A 17,033-nucleotide genomic window follows, 5' to 3' on the forward strand; every position below is an offset into this window, starting at 1 on the left:
AGTATAGTTGACCGTTGTCCAACATCGGTTTGAATTGTGTGGTCCACTTAATACATTTTTTATTCAGTAGATACAGGCATTGCATGTAAAGGTATTGTCCTTTTGGATTTTCTTTTTTTTTTTTTTTTTTTTTTAAATTATTTTTTAAATTTTTTTTACTTAACGTACAGTGCAATGTTGGTTTCAGGAGAATTCAGTGATTCATCACTTGCTTACAACCCCCAGTACTCATCATAACAGTGCCCTCCTTAATCCCATCACCCAGCTAGACCATCCCCCAAACAGCTCCCCTCTGTCAAATCTCTGTTTTCCAGCATCAAGAGTTTCTTATAGTTTGTTTCTCTCTCTGTTCTTTGTATTCCCCCTCCCATTTGTTCATCTGTTTTGTTTCTTAAATCCATAGGAGTGAAAGCCATAGGAGTGAATGGTATTTGTCTTTCTCTGTCTCACTTATTTTGCTTAGCATAATACATTCTAGCTTCATCAGGATTTTTTTTTTTAAAGAATTTATTTATTTTTTGACAGAGAGAGACACAGCAAGGGAGGGAACACAAGCAGGGGGAGTCGGAAAGGAAGAAGGAGGCTCCCCACAGTCTTTGGATCTAGTGCGGGGCTTGATCCCAGGACCCTGGGATCATGACCTGAGCCGAAGGCAGACGCTTAATGACTGAGCCACCCAGGCGCCCCAAGCTCCATCAGGATTTTCTTAATCACATTCTGTTTCTCTAGCTTACTTTGTTGTTAAGAATACAGGCTATAATACATGTAACATTCAAAATATGTCTGAATCACCTCTTTGTGTTATTGATAACTTTTCTAGTCAACAGTAGGGTATTAGTAGTTCAGTTTTGGGTGAGTCAAAAATATTCTCAGATTTTCAACTGCACAGGGGTTTGGCAACCCTAATCCCTACATTGTTCAAGGGCCAACTGTATGTTGAATAAAAGTGGCGAGAGTGTGCATCCTTGTCTTGTTCCTGATCTTAGAGGAGAAGCTTTCGGCTTTCAGTGTTGCATAGGACGTGGCTTCTCAGGTATGGCCTTTATTATGTTGAGTTATCTTCTCTGTATACCTGCTTTGTTGAGAGCTTTTATCAAAATGGGTTGTTGTGTTTTGTCAGATGCTTTTTCTGCATCGGTGGAGATGATCATTTGATTTTTACCCTTTGTTTTGTTAATGTGGCCTATTTCTTTGATTGATTTGTGGATGTTGAACCCCTCTTGCATCCCTGAAATAAATCTGACTTGTTCATACCTCTTCGTGTATTGTGGAATTTCATTTGCTGTTATTTTTTTGAGGATTTTTATATCTGTGTTCATCACAGATACGGGTCTGTAATTTTCTTTTCTTGTGGTATTTTGGTAGGGTTTGATAAGGGCAATGCTGGCCTCCTAAAAGGAGTTGGGAAGCATTCCTTCCTCTTGTTTTTGTGGAAAAGTTTGAGAAGGATTGGTATTCATTTTTCTTTGAAAATTTGGTAGAATTCACCAGGAAAGCCATCTGGACTCTTGACTGTTGAGAGGTTTTTAATTACTCATTTTATTTCCCTACTGGTAATTGGTCTGTTCAGAATTTCTGTCTCTTCATGATTCAGTCTGGGAAGGTTGTGTGTTTCTTGGAATTTATCCTTTTCTTTTCGATTGTCAATCTTGTTGGGGTGTAATTGTTCACAGTAGTCTCTTATGAGCCTTTGTCTATGGTATCAATGGGAACATCTCTTTCATTTCTGATTATGTGTCCTCATTCTTTTTTTTTTTACCTTGAGTCTAGCTGAAAATTTGTCAGCTTTTTTCTTTTCAAAGAACCAGCTCTTTTGTTGATCTTCCTATTGCCTTCATAGTCTGTATTTGATTTATTTCTGTTTGATATGTTACTTCCTTTCTTCTATTAACTTTGGGCTTCCATGTTCTTTTTCTGGTTCCTTGAGGTGGAAAGTTAGGCTGCTTATTTGAGACGATTCTTGTTTCTTGATTTACACCTATATCACTATAAACTTCCCTCTTAGAACCACTTTTTTTTTTTTTTTTTTTTTTTTAAGTAAACTCCAAGGGGTGCCTGGGTGGCTCAGTCAGTTGTGTCTGCCTTTGGCTCAAGTCATGATGTTAGGTTCCTGGGATGGAGCCCTGTGTAGGGCTCCCTGCTCAGTGGGTGGAGCTTGCTTCTCCCTCTCCCACTGCCTGCAGCTCCCCCTGCTTGTGCTCAGTCTCTCTCTTTCTCTTTCTGTCAAATAAATAAATGAAATATTTAAAAACAAATATATTGAACTCCATGCCCAATGTGGCGCTCAGACTCACAACCACAAGATCAAGAGTCACAATGCTCCACCGTCTAAGCCAGCCAAGTGCTGCATTCTTGGAACCCATTTTGCTGCATTCCATAAATTTTGCTATGTTGTATTCCATTTTCATTTGTCTCAAAGTATTTCTTGGTTTCTCTTGTGGTTTGCTCATGGACCCATTGGTTGTTCAGTAGCATGTTGTTTAATCTGCATGTTTGTGAAATTCCAGTTTTCTTCTTGTAATTGATTTCTCGTTCCATACCACTGTGGTTGGAAAAGATGCTTGATCTGATTTCAGTCATCATTTTGGAAAATTGTAGGCTTCTTGAATTTATTGACTTGTTGTGTGGCCCAACATGGTCTAGCTTAGAGAATGTTCTCTGTGCACTTGAGAGGAATGTATCCCATGTGCTGCATTTGGACGGAGGCTTCTGTATGTATCTCTTAACTCCATCTAATTACCTAGTTGTCTGAGGCTGATGTTTCCTTATTGATCTTCTGTCTGGGTGGTCTATCCATTGATACAAGTGAGGTATGAAAGTCCCCCAAGATATTGCTCCTGATTTCTCCTTTGAGGTGTGTTCCTATATGCTCTACATATTTAGTTGCTCCTCTGTTGTTGGGTGGGTAAATATTTACAAATGTTGCATCCTCTGTTTGGATTGATTCCTTTATCATTATGTAATGCCCTTCTTTGGCTCTTGTTACAGTGTTTGGATTTTTTTTTTTCCCCTCCGTTAGACTGAGAATCAGAAGATCATGTGTTACCTCTGCAGCCTTGAACAAAACACACCCCTTCTCTTAGTCTGTTTTTTTTTTTCTCTATAAAATAAAAACAATAAATTCTTCTCCTAGGACCATCTCATGATCAAATAAGAGAATGTGTATAAAAGTTCTTTGTAAACTATAGATAATGCCCAAATATGAAAAGTTATAATGCTTTTGATTATACAACAGCCAAATGTTCAGGATAAGATTTTTTTTGACATATGTATTTACTTTAGAGAGAAAGAGCATGCACAGCCATGTATTAGAGAGGGGAGGGGCAGGGGCAGAGGGAGAGAGTGAATCCTTGGGCAGACTCCCTGCTGAGTGCAGAGTCCAATGTGGGGCTGTGTCCCAGGACCTTGGGATCATGACCTGAGCCAAAATCAAGAGTCTGCTGCTTAACCGACTGTGCCACCCAGGCACCCCCAGAATAAGATTTTTTTTTAAAGATTTTATTTATTTATTTGAGAGAGAATGAGATAGAGAGAGAGCATGAGAGGGGGGAGGGTCAGAGGGAGAAGCAGACTCCCTGCCGAGCAAGGAGCCCGATGCGGGACTCGATCCTGGGACTCCAGGATCATGACCTGAGCTGAAGGCAGTTGCTTAACCAACTGAGCCACCCAGGCGCTCCAGAATAAGATTTTAAAAAATAATATTTATTGAGGGCTTCCTGTTGTAGGAGTATTCTATGTGACCTCTATCTCATTTAATTCTAAAAACAGTTTTTTCTTAAAATAAATAAAAAGTAAAAGCTATCCTAAAAGTAAATTTTCATATTATCCTCAGAGCTGGGGAAACACAGGCACAAGAGAGGTTAAGTAGGGGCACCTGGGTGGCTCATTTGGTTAAGCTTCTGCTTTTGGCTCAGGTCATAATCCCAGGGTCCTGAGATTGAGCCCGGTGTCGGGTTCCCTGCTCAGTGGGGAGTCTGCTTCTCCCTCTCTCTCTCCCCTTGCTTTTGCTCGCTCTCCCTATGTGTCTCTCTCACAGATAAATAAAATAATAAAAAGAAGTTAAGTAATTTGCTCAATGTCATAGTAAATATTAGAACCAGATACAGACCTGAGTGTGTGACTCTGAGGTTCATGTTCTTTCTTTTTTAAGTTTACCAAATATACACATAGCCCTCAAAATACCGTAGATTAAATTAGTTTAGCCTTTCTCAAAACATTGAGCATTGGAAGATGCTATAATTCAGGTCACGTGGCTGGCTCAGTCGGTGGAGTATGAGATTCTTGATCTCACAGTTACGAGTTTCAGCCACGTTGGCGATACAGCTTACTTAATTAAAAGAAAAAAAAAAGATGCTGTAGTTGGGCTTGTTTTCTTTTCCCTTTTAACCTCTTCACCCATTTCTCCCACCTCCAACACCCTACCTCTGGCAATCACCCATCTGTTCTATCTCAGAACCCATTTTTTTGTTTTTGTTTTTGTTTTGTTTATTTTAAGGTTCCACAAGTAAGTGATTTATAGAATTTGTCTTTCTCTGTCTGGCCTATTTTACTTAGCATAATGCCTTCAAGGTCCATCCATTTGGCAAGTGGAAAGATTTCATTCTTTATCATGGCTGAGTAGTATTCCATTGTGTGTATCTACCCCAATTTCTTTATCCATTCATCCAATGGTGGATACTTAGGTTGTTTCTATATTTTCATTGTTCTACATGATCCTGTAGTGAACACAAGGGTGCATATACCTCTTTCGGTTAGTGGTTTCATTTTCTTCAGATAAATACGCAGAAGGGGAATTGCTGGATCATATGGTAGTTCTCTTTTTAATTTTTTTGAGGAACTTCTGTACTGTTTTCCATAGTGGCTGCACCAATTTATACTCCCAGTAACAATGCCCAAGAGTTTCCTCTTCTTCACGTCTTCACCAAAACTTGTTACTTCTTGTCTGTTTGATAATGGCCATTCTAACAGGTGTGAAGTAGTATCTCATTGTGGTTTTGATTTGTGCTTCCCTCATGGTTAATGATGTTGAGCATCTCTTCATATTCATGTTGACCATATGCATCTCTTCTTTAGAAAAATGTCTATTTGGATGTGCCCGTTTTTTTTTGTTTTTTATTGTTATGTTAATCACCATACATTACATCATTAGTTTGAGATGTAGTGTTCTGTGATTCATTGTTGGTGCATAACACCCAGTGATCCATGCAGAACGTGCCCTCTTTAATACCCATCACCAGGCTAACCCATCCTCCCACCCCTCTCCCCTCTAGAACCCTCAGTTTGTTTTTCAGAGTCCATCGTCTCTCATGGTTCGTCTACCCCTCCGATTTCCCCCCCTTCTTTCTTCCCCTCCTGCTATCTTCTTCTTCTTTTTTTCTTAACATATATTGCATTATTTGTTTCAGAGGTACAGATCTGAGATTCAACAGTCTTGCACAATTCACCACGCTTACCAGAACACATACCCTCCCCAGTGTCTATCACCCAGTCACCCCGTCCCTCCCACCCCACACCCCACTCCAGCAACCCTCAGTTTGTTTCCTGCGATTAAGAATTCCTCACATCAGTGAGGTCATATGATACATGTCTCTCTCTGTTTGACTTATTTCACTCAGGATAATACCCTCCAATTCCATCCACGTCGTTGCAAATGGCAAGATCTCATTCCTTTTGATGGCTGCATAATATTCCATTGTATCTATATGCCACATCTTCTTTAGCCATTCATCTGTCGATGGACATCTTGGCTCTTTCCACAGTTTGGCTATTGTGGACATTGCTACTATAAACATCGGGGTGCACATACCCCTTCAGATCCCTACATTTGTATCTTTGGGGTAAATACCCAGTAATGCAATTGCTGGATCGTATGGTAGCTCTATTTTCAACTTTTTGAGGGACCCCCATACTGTTTTCCAGAGTGGCTGCACCAGCTTCCATTCCCACCAACGGTGTAGGAGGGTTCCCCTTTCTCCGCCTGCCCGCCAACATCTGTCCTTTCCTGACTTGTTAATTTTAGCCATTCTGACTGTTGTGAGGTGGTATCTCATTGAGGTTTTGATTTGGATTTCCCTGATGCCGAGCGATGTTGAGCACTTTTTCATGTGTCTGTTGGCCATTTGGATGTCTTCTTTGGAAAAATGTCTGTTCATGTCTTCTGCCCATTTCTTGATTGGATTCTTTGTTCTTTGGGTGTTGAGTTTGATAAGTTCTTTATAGATTTTGGATACTAGCCCTTTATCTGATATGTCATTTGCAAATATCTTCTCCCATTCTGTCGGTTGTCTTTTGGTTTTGTTGACTGTTTCTTTTGTTGTGCAAAAGCTTTTTATCTTGATGAGGTCCCAATAATTCATTTTTGCCCTTGCTTCCCTTGGCTTTGGCGATGTTTCTAGGAAGAAGTTGCTGCAGCTGAGGTCGAAGAGGTTGCTGCCTGTGTTCTCCTTTAGGATTTTGATGGACTCCTGCCTCACATTGAGGTCTTTCAACCATTTGGAGTCTATTTTTGTGTGTGGTGTAAAGAAATGATCCAGTTTCATTCTTCTGCATGTGGCTGTCCAATTTTCCCAACACCATTTGTTGAAGAGACTGTCTTTTTTCCATTGGACATTCTTCCCTGCTTGGTCAAAGATTAGTTGACCATAGAGTTGAGGGTCCATTTCTGGGCTCTCTGTTCTGTGCCATTGATCTATGTGTCTGTTTTTGTGCCAGTACCATACTGTCTTGATGATGACAGCTTTGTAATAGAGCTTGAAGTCTGAAATTGTGATGTCGCCAGCTTTCTTTTCTTTTTCAACATTCCTCTGGCTATTCGGGGTCTTTTCTGGTTCCATACAAATTTTAGCATTATTTGTTCCATTTCTTTGAGAAAAGTGGATGGTATATTGATGGGGATTGCATTGAATGTGTAGATTGCTCTAGGTAGCATTGACATCTTCACAATATTTGTTCTTCCAATCCATGAGCATGGAACGTTTTTCCATTTCTTCGTGTCTTCCTCAATTTCTTTCATGAGTATTTTATAGTTTTCTGAGTACAGATCCTTTGCCTCTTTGGTTGGATTTATTCCTAGGTATCTTATGGTTTTGGGTGCAATTGTAAATGGGATCGACTCCTTAATTTCTCTTTCTTCTGTATTGTTGGTGTATAGGAATGCCACTGATTTCTGTGCATTGATTTTATATCCTGCCACTTTACTGAGTTCCTGAGTTCTAGCAGATTTGGGGTGGAGTCTTTTGGGTTTTCCACATAAAGTATCATACCATCTGCAAACAGTGAGAGTTTCACTTCTTCTTTGCCGATTTGGATCCCTTGATTTCTTTTTGTTGTCTGATTGCTGTGGCTAGGACTTCTAATACTATGTTGAATAGCAGTGGTGATAGTGGACATCCCTGCCGCATTCCTGATCTTAGGGGGAAAGCTCTCGGTTTTTCCCCATTGAGAATGATATTTGGTGGAGGTTTTTAATAGATGGCTTTTATGATATTGAGGTATGTAGCCTCTATGCCTATACTCTGAAGAGTTTTGATCAAGAAAGGATGCTGTACCTTGTCAAATGCTTTTTCTGCATCTATTGAGAGGATCATATGGTTCTTGTTCTTTCTTTTGTTAATGTATTATAACACTTTGATTGATTTGCAGATGTTGAGCCAACCTTGCAGGCCAGGGATACATCCCACTTGGTCGTGGTGAATAATCCTTTTAATTACTGTTGGATCCTATTGGCTAGTATTTGGGTGAGAGTTTTTGCATCCATGTTCATCAAGGATATTGGTCTGTAATTCTCCATTTTGATGGGGTCTTTGTCTGGTTTTGGGATCAAGGTAATGGTGGCCTCATAAAATGAGTTTGGAAGTTTTCCTTCCATTTCTATTTTTTGGAACAGTTTCAGAAGAATAGGTTAATACGTAATTCTTCTTGAAATGTTTGGTAGAATTCCCCTGGGAAGCCATCTGGCCCTGGGCTTTTGTTTGTTGGGAGATTTTTGATGACTGCTTCAATTTCCTTAGTGGTTATAGGTCTGTTCAGGTTTTCTATTTCTTCCTGGTTCAGTTTTGGTAGTTGATACATCTCTAGGAATGCATCCATTTCTTCCAGGTTATCGAATTTGCCTGCATAGAGTTGCTCATAATATGTTCTTATAATTGTTTGTATTTCTTTGGTGTTGGTTGTGATCTCTCCTCTTTCATTCATGATTTTGTTGATTTGGGTCCTTTCTCTTCTCTTTTTGATAAGTCTGGCCAGGGGTTTATCAATCTTGTTAATTTTTTCAAAGAACCAGCTCCTAGTTTCGTTGATCTGTTCTACTGTTCTTTTAGTTTCTATTTCATTGATTTCTGCTCTGATCTTTATTATTTGTCTTCTCCTGCTGGGTTTAGGCTTTATTTGCTGTTCTTTCTCCAGCTCCTTTAGGTGTAGGGTTAAGCTGTGTACTTGAGACCTTTCTTGTTTCTTGAGAAAGCCTTGTATTGCTATATACTTTCCTCTTAGGACTGCCTTTGCTGCATCCCAAAGATTTTGAATAGTTGTGTTTTCATTTTCATTGGTTTCCATGAATTTTTTAAATTCTTCTTTAACTTCCTGGTTGACCCATTCGTTCTTTAGCAGGATGCTCTTTAGCCTCCATGTATTTGAGTTCTTTCTGACTTTCCTCTTGTGATTGAGTTCTAGTTTCAAAGCATTGTGGTCTGAAAATAGGCAGGGAATGATCCCAATCTTTTGGTTCCGGTTGAGACCTGATTTATGGCCTAGGATGTGATCGATTCTGGAGAATGTTCCATGGGCACTAGAGAAGAATGTGTATTCCGTTGCTTTGGGATGGAATGTTCTGAATATGTCTGTGAAGTCCATTTGGTCCAGTGTGTCATTTAAAGCCTTTATTTCCTTGTTGATGTTTTGCTTAGACGATCTGTCCATTTCAGTGATCGGGGTGTTAAAGTCCCCCATTATTATTGTATTGTTGTCAATGTGTTTCTTTGCCTTTGTTATTAATTGCCTTATATAATTGGCTGCTCCCATGTTAGGGGCATAGATATTTACAATTGTTAGATCTTCTTGTTGGATAGACCCTTTAAGTAGGATATAGTGTCCTTCCTCATCTCTTATTACAGTCTTTGGTTTAAAATCTAATTTGTCTGATATAAGGATTGCCACCCCAGCTTTCTTTTGGTGTCCATTAGCATGGTAAATGGTTTTCCACCCTCTCACTTTCAATCTGGGGGTGTCTTTGGGTCTAAAATGAGTCTCTTGCTGACAGCATATCAATGGGTCTTGTTTTTTAATCCAATCTGATAGCCTGTGTCTTTTGATTGGTGCGTTTAGCCCATTTACATTCAGGGTAACTATTGAAAGATAGGAATTTAATGCCATTGTATTGCCTGTAAGGTGACTGTTACCATATATTGTCTGTGTTCCTTTCTGGTCTATGTTGCTTTTAGGGTCTCTCTTTGCTTAGAGGACCCCTTTCAAGATTTCTTGTAGGGCTGTTTTCATGTTTGCAAATTCCTTTAGTTTTTGTGTGTCCTGGAAGCTTTTTATCTCTCCTTCTATTTTCAATGACAGCCTAGCTGGATCTAGTATTCTTTTCTATTCTATTTTAGAATAGAAAAATATTCTAGCTACATATTTTTCTCGTTTAGTGCTCTGAATCTATCCTGCCAGTCCTTTCTGGCCTGCCAGGTCTCTGTGGATGGGTCTGTTGCCAATCTAATGTTTCTGCCATTGTAGGTTACATATCTCTTCTCCCGAGCTGCTTTCAGGATTTTCTCTTTATCTCTGAGACTCGTAAGTTTTACTGTTAAATGTTGGGGTGTTGATCTATTTTTTATTGATTTTGAGAGGGGTTCTCTGTGCTTCCTGGATTTTGATGCCGGTTTCCTTCCCCTAATTAGGGAAGTTCTCGGCTATAATTTGCTCCAATATACCTTCTGCCCCTCTCTCTCTTTCTTCTTCTGGGATCCCAATTATTCTAATGTTCTTTCGTCTTATGGTATCGTTTATCTCTTGAATTCTGCCCTCGTGATCCAGTAGTTGTTTATCTCTCTTTTTCTCAGCTTTTTTATTTTCCATCATTTGGTCTTCTATATCACTGATTCTGTCTTCTGCCTCATTAATCCCAGCAGTTAGTTCCCCCATATTTGATTGCACCTCATTAATGGCCTTTTTGACTTCGGCTTGGTTATATTTTAGTTCTTTTACTTCTCCAGAAGGGGTTTCTCTAATAACTTCCATGCTTTTTTCAAGCCCAGCTAGTTTCTTTAAAGTGATGATTCTGAACTCTAGATCCGACATCGTACTAATGTCCGTATTGAGTAGGTCCCTGGCAGTCGGTACTGCCTCTTGTTCTTTTTGTTGAGGTGAATTTTTCCGTCTTGTCATTTTGTGCAGAGGAGAATAGATTAATGAGAGAACAAAATGCTAACAGGGTAACAACGTCCCCAGAAAATATACTCTAAACAAATCAGAAAAGACCTGAAGCGGGGGGGGGGGGGAAGAAAGGGAAAGAGAGAAAAAAGAAAAAAAGATAAAGATAAAAACAAAGAGAAAGAGAACGAAACAAAACCAGAATATGATCAAATATGATCAGGCTGGTATATAGATCAGTGCCACACACTAGATTTTGGGCGTATTTTGATCTGTTAGAAGAAAGTGCCTCCCAAAATTTTAAAGAAAGAAAAACTTATATATGTACAAAAATAAGGGTTGATATGAAGTGATGGAATATGAGTATAAAGATGAAAATTATAAAAAATTTTATAAAGGAATTGATAAGAAGTTGTTTGAAAAAAGAAAGAAGAGCGTTTAAAAAAAAAAAAGGAGAGAATGTGATCAGGCAGGGGAGTAGAAAATACCATACACTAGAGATTTAGGGCATATTTTGATCTGTTAGAAGAAAATATCTCAAAATTTTAAGGAGAGAACAACATATATATATATATATGCCAAAAATATGGGTAACTACTATGAAGTGATAGAATTTGACTCTAAAAATGAAAAATAAAAATGTTTTTTTTAAAAAAGGGATTGAGGGGCGCCTGGGTGTCTCAGTCGTTAAGCGTCTGCCATCGGCTCAGGTCATGATCCCAGGGTCCTGGGATTGAGCCCTGTATCAGGCTCCCTGCTCCACAGGAGGCCTGCTTCTCCCTCTCCCACTCCTCCTGCTTGTGTTACTTCTCTCACTGTGTCTTTCTCTGTCACATAAATAAATAATATCTTTAAGAAAAAAAAAAGGGATTGATAAGATTTTGATTGAAAAAAGGAAAAAGAAAAATTTAAAAAAAAAAGAGTTAAAAAATAAAATTAACTTTGAAAGACTAAAGAATCATGGTAAAAACGCCATGAATTCTATGTGCAGTATTCCCCTAGCTCTGGAGTTCTGCCGTTCTCATCAATGGGTAAACTTGGTCTTGGCTGGCTATTTTCTCTGATCTTCTGGGGGAGGGGCCTACTCCCGTGGTTCCCAAATGTCTTTCCTGGAGGCAGAATTGCCCCGCCCTTGCTCGGTCTGGGCTAAGTAATCTGCTCGGGTTTGCTCTCGGGAGCTTTTGTTCCCTGCAAGCTTTCCGTACAGCTTTGGAGGCCAAGAGTGAAAATGGCGGCCTCCCAATCTCCGCCGCGGAGGAGCCGAGAACTCGGGGCCCGCTCCTCAGTGCACCCCCAGAGAAAAGCCGTCAGTCATTCCCATCTCCCCGGTCTCCGGCCGCACTCTGTGCTCATCTGGCCTGTGACTGAGCGTTTCTATCTCTGGCACCCGACCCTGTGTGGAGTCTCCAAACCCAGCAGATCCCTGCGGTGCGCTCCCGGGGAGAGGAAGGGGAGTCTCATCGGATCTGCCGCTTGTTGGGTTCCTGCTGGAGGAGCAGTGGCCCGACTGTGCCGCGGATCACGGTTTATGGCAACCCTGAGCTGAGAGCCCGCGCCTCGGCTCCATCTCTGCAGCCGGCTTTCCTGCTCCGATACCTGGGAGCTCTGCCACACTCAGGCACCCCCAGTCTTTCTGTGACCCTGAGGGTCCCGAGACCACACTGTCCCACAAGGGTTCGACCCCCAGCTTAGCCACCGGAGCGACATCCCTCAGCGGAGCAGACTTCTGAAAGTTCCGATTTTGTGCTCTGCTGCTCTATCACTTGCCAGAAGGGGCCGACGGAGGCCCCTCCCCCGCCATCTATCCTTTCGAATATCGCCTCGGATTCACTTCTCCGCACGTCCTACCTTCCAGAAAGTGGTCGCTTTTCTGTTCAGAGAGTTGTTGCTATTCTTCTCTTTGATCTCCTGTTGAGTTTGTAGGTGTTCAGAATGGTTTGATCTCCATCCGGCTGAATTCCTGAGACCAGATGAAATCCAGGTCTCCTACTCCTCCGCCATCTTGCTCTGGATGTGCCCATTTTTAAATTAGACTGCTTGTTTTTTTTTTTTATTTTGTGGTTTTGTTTTGTTTGGTTTTGCTTTTGAGTTGCATGAGTTCTTTATATTTTGGATAATAACCCCTTATCAGATATATGATTTGCAAATGTTTTCCCATTCGGTAGGTTGCCTTTTTTTGTTGATAGTTTCCTTTGCTATTTGGAAACTTTTTAGTTTGATGTAGTCCCACACTTTTTTTTTCTTAATTGTTTTTACTTTTGGTATCATGTTACATAAATCACTACCAAGACCTATGTCAAGTAGCTTTTCCCTGTGTTTTTTGCTAAGAGTTTTATGGTTTCAAGTCTTATGTTCAAGTCTTGAATCCATTTTGAGTTAATTTTTGTGTATCGTGTAAGGTAGTGGTGCAGTTTCATTCTTTTGCATGTGGCTGTCCAGTTTTCATAGCACCGTTTATTGCATGTGGCTGTCCAGTTTTCCCAGTACCGTTCTTTCCCCGTATATTCTTGGCTTCTTTGTCATACGGTCCTGGACCACAGATGTGTGGGTTTCCTTCTGGGCTCTCTCTTCTGTTCTGGTGATCTGTGTGTCTGTTTTTATGACAGTACTAGATTGTTTTGATTACCCTAGCTTTGTACTATTCTGAAATCAGCCAGTGTGATTATCATTGTCCTTCTTTCCCCAGATTGCTCTGGCTATTCAGAGTCTTTTGTGACTTCATGCAACTTTTTGGATCCTTTGTTCTATTTCTGTGAAAAATGGAATTAGAATTTTGATAGGAATTGCATTGAACTGCACTGTAGATGGTGTGGGGAAGTATGGAGATTTTAACACTATTAATTCTTCTAAATCTTGAGCGTGGAATGTCTTTCCATTTACATGTGTTGTCTTCAGTTTCTTTCCATAACATCTTATAGTGTTCAGTATATAAGCTTTCACCTCTTGGTGAACTTTCTTCCTGGGTATTTTATCCTTTTTGATGCAACTTCAGGTGGGATCATCTTCCTAATTTCTTTTTCTGATGATTCATTTTTAGTGTATAGACACACAACAGATTTTTGTGTATTGATATTGTATCCTGTACCTTTACTGAATTCAGTCATTAGTTCAAACAGTTTTTCCGTGGAGTCTTTAAAGTTTTCCTTATATACTCTGCCATCTGCAAATAGTGACAGTTTTTCTTGTTTCTTTCCAATTTAGATGCTTTTTATTAATTTTTCCTGCATAATTGCTCTGCCTAGGTTTTCCAATACTATGTTGAATAAAAGTGGTGAGAAAAGATCAGGGAAGTTCCTAACATAGAGGATCTTAGAGGAACTGAAGAAAGCTGGAACTTTTCACTGTTGGATGGGATGTTATCCTGGGCTTGTCATCTGTGGCCTTTATCATGTTGAGGTATGTTCCCGCTCTACCCACTCTGTTGGGAATTTTGGTCATAAATGGATATTAAGTTTTGTCAAATGCTTTGTCTGCATCTCTCAGGATGATCACATGATTTTTATTCTTCATTTTGTTTATGTGATGGATCACTTTGATTGATGTGCACACGTGAACCCTCCTTGCATTCCTGGAATAAATCCCACTTAGTCATAGTATATGATCCTTTCAGCATTTTGGTGAACTTGGTTTGCTAGTATTTTGTTGAACATTTTTCCCTCTGTGTTCATCAGAGATATTAGCCTGTAATTTTCTTTTCTTGGGGGTCCCTGTCTGGATTTGGTATCAGGGTAATATTGGCCTCAGGAAATGATTTTGGAAGCTTTCTCTTCTGTTTTCTGCAAATGTTTGAGAAGGATTGGTATGAATTCTTCTATGAATGGTAGAATTCACCATTAAAGGCATCAAGTCCTGGAAATTCGTTTTGGGGAGGTTTTAAATTGCTGATACGATGAGCATTGGGTGCTTTATGTAAGTGTTGAATCACTAACTTCTATTCCTGAAACTAATATTATACTGTGTAGGTCACTAATTAGAATTTATTTGTTTATTACTTTATTTTTAAGATTTTTTTTTTTTTACTTTTTTTTAAAGATTTTATTTATTTGACAGAGAGAGACATGGCAAGAGAGGGAACACAAGCAGGGGGAGTGGGAGAGGGAGAAGCAGGCTTCCCACCGAGCAGGGAGCCCAATGTGGGGCTTGATCCCAGGACCCTGGGATCATGACCTGAGCTGAAAGGCAGACACTTAACGACTGAGTCAGCCAGACTCCCCTAAGGTTTTATTTTCTATGAGAGAGAGAGGGACAGACAAACAGCACAAGCGGGAGGGGCAGAGGAAGAGGAGGAGAGAGAGAGTCTCAAGAAGACTCCATGCTGAACTTGGAGCCTGACAAAGGGCTCAGTCACATGACCCTGAGATCACAACCTGAGCCAAAACCAAGAGTCGGACGCTCAACCGACTGAGCCATCAGGTGCCACAACGAACTAGAATTTAAATAAAAACTTGAAACATAAGTATAAATAAATAAATTGCTGATTCTTTGAGGTTGTCCAAATTGTTACTGTTCACAGTAGTCCTTTTGAGCCTTTGTTTTTTGGTGGTGTCCATTGTAACATCTCTACTGTCATTTCTGATTTTACTCTCCTCTTTTCTTTTCTTGGTGTGTGTAGGTAAAGCTTTATGAATTTTGTTTATATGTATATATATGTATGTATACATATATATATTTTTTTCTTTTTTTTAGATTTATTTACTTAGTTGAGAGAGAGAGAGAGTGCACAGGGGGAGAGGCAGAGGGAGGGAGAATCCCAAGCCGACACCGCACTGAACGCAGATCCTGACACGGGGCTCGATCTCAAGTCCCTGAGATCATGAAGTGAGCCAAAATCAACAGTCAGGCCCTTAATCAACTGAGCCACCCAGGCGTGCTGATTTTTTCAGTCCCTCCTTTATTTATTTCTGTTCTGATCTTTGTTGTTTCCCTCCTACTGACTTTGGGCTTTGTTCTTTTCTTAGGTCACAAGGTGTCACATTAGGGTGTGTGTTTGAGACTTCTCTTCCTTCTTGAGGCAGGCCTGTATCGCTATAACCTTCCCTCTTAGAACCACTTTTGCTGCCTCTCACAAATATTGGTATGTGTTTAAACAGCGTTGAATTCTATTTTGTCTGATTATAGCTCTTCCAGCTCTGTCTTGGTTCCCACTTGCGCAGAACATCTTTTCTGTCCCGTCACTTTTGGTCTGTGTTATCCTTAGGTCCAAAGTGAGTCTTTTTGTGGGTGGCACATGGATGGGTATTGTGTTTTCAACTACTGTATGTCTTTTGATTGGACATTTCACCGAGTTCATTTTAAATCACTGTCGACTGTTCTGCTCTGGGGTTGCGTAAGCCCGTTGACTTGAATAAAGAAAGCCCAGACACTGGTTATGTCTCTCCTTTGACTTTCACCTTGGAGTTATTTGTAATAAGAAAGACTGTTTATTGAATCCCTCCTATGTGTGAGGCCATTGCTGCATGTTGACCCACTTGATCCGTTCTGTAACCCTGTGTGAGAGGGACGATCCTTTTCCGCATTCTAGAGGTGAGGAAACTAAAGCTCAGAAAGGCTCAGTCTGTGCGTCTAGCAACTATCTATGGAGCTCGGCCTCTGTACCAGGCCGTGATGTGGGCCTAGGATACAGAAGAGACCCAGAGGGGTCCTTGGGAATCAGGATGTCCTCTAGTAACCCTTCTGTCCTCTCTGATCACCGGCCATACTGGGCTAGCTCTGGACATGCGCACTATGGATCCTGCTCCTGGCACTGCAGGGCAGGCACTGTGTGCCCTGTGTGTGAGGGCCGTCCATCCTCCGCGCATCCAGTTCATGGTCAGGAGCAGGGTCACTGAGGGAGCGGACAGGAGAAAGTTGGGAGATGACCATGCCTTTTTCTCTTAACAGGAAGGACCTGCTTCTGTCTGAATTATGGAGTCTGGCACTAGGTGGGTACCAGATGGCCAGGGCTGGGGTGGAGGGTGTGGGAGGAGGGCCTGAATGTGGACAAAGAAAGGAGTCCAGTCCATATTTGGTGATATTTTCCTTCACAGAGTTGGGTTCTAATTCTGACTTCCTGCTCACAGCTGTGTATCTTGGCACTTCCTAGCCCTGACCCTCAGTTTCTATATCTGTGAAAGGGGTTATTTGAGGATTAAATGATGATACGGGGAGGGAGTGTAGAGCAGTTAGAATTTTTATTGAGGGACATTGAGTTTGTTTCCTTTGTCTATTTAGTTCTTACATACAACTGTTTGTGAGCACCTTTATGCATAAAGCTCTTTACCAAATACAGGATGATCTTCTCAGGACATATTCCCAGAAGTGGACTTCCTCAGTGACAGGCAGTGACCAGCTTGATATCTGCTGTCAAGTTTCTTCCAAAAACCTTCCACCATGACTTTCAGCAGCAAGGACTGAAGGAGCCAGTTCTGCAGTTCTGCATGAAGCCTCTCCAAGCCGGGGTTCTATTTTGAAATAGCTTTGCTAGTAAGTGAAAATCGGTTTCTTACTGTAGGAATGTATGTGGCCTTTTGCTTTTTGTTTTCTGTAGATTGGTTCAAATAAATTCAGTGTCCGTGTAATAAAATGAGAGAGAAGAGAACCCACTGCCATGTGAGAAGATTTAAATGAGTGTATTTTGTTAGACTCCCAAGAGCCCCAGCCTTATTTTTCTTTGAACTTTTGACATTAAATAT

Source organism: Neomonachus schauinslandi, chromosome 14 (assembly GCF_002201575.2).
Source record: "Neomonachus schauinslandi chromosome 14, ASM220157v2, whole genome shotgun sequence".
Taxonomy (NCBI): Eukaryota; Metazoa; Chordata; class Mammalia; order Carnivora; family Phocidae; genus Neomonachus; species Neomonachus schauinslandi.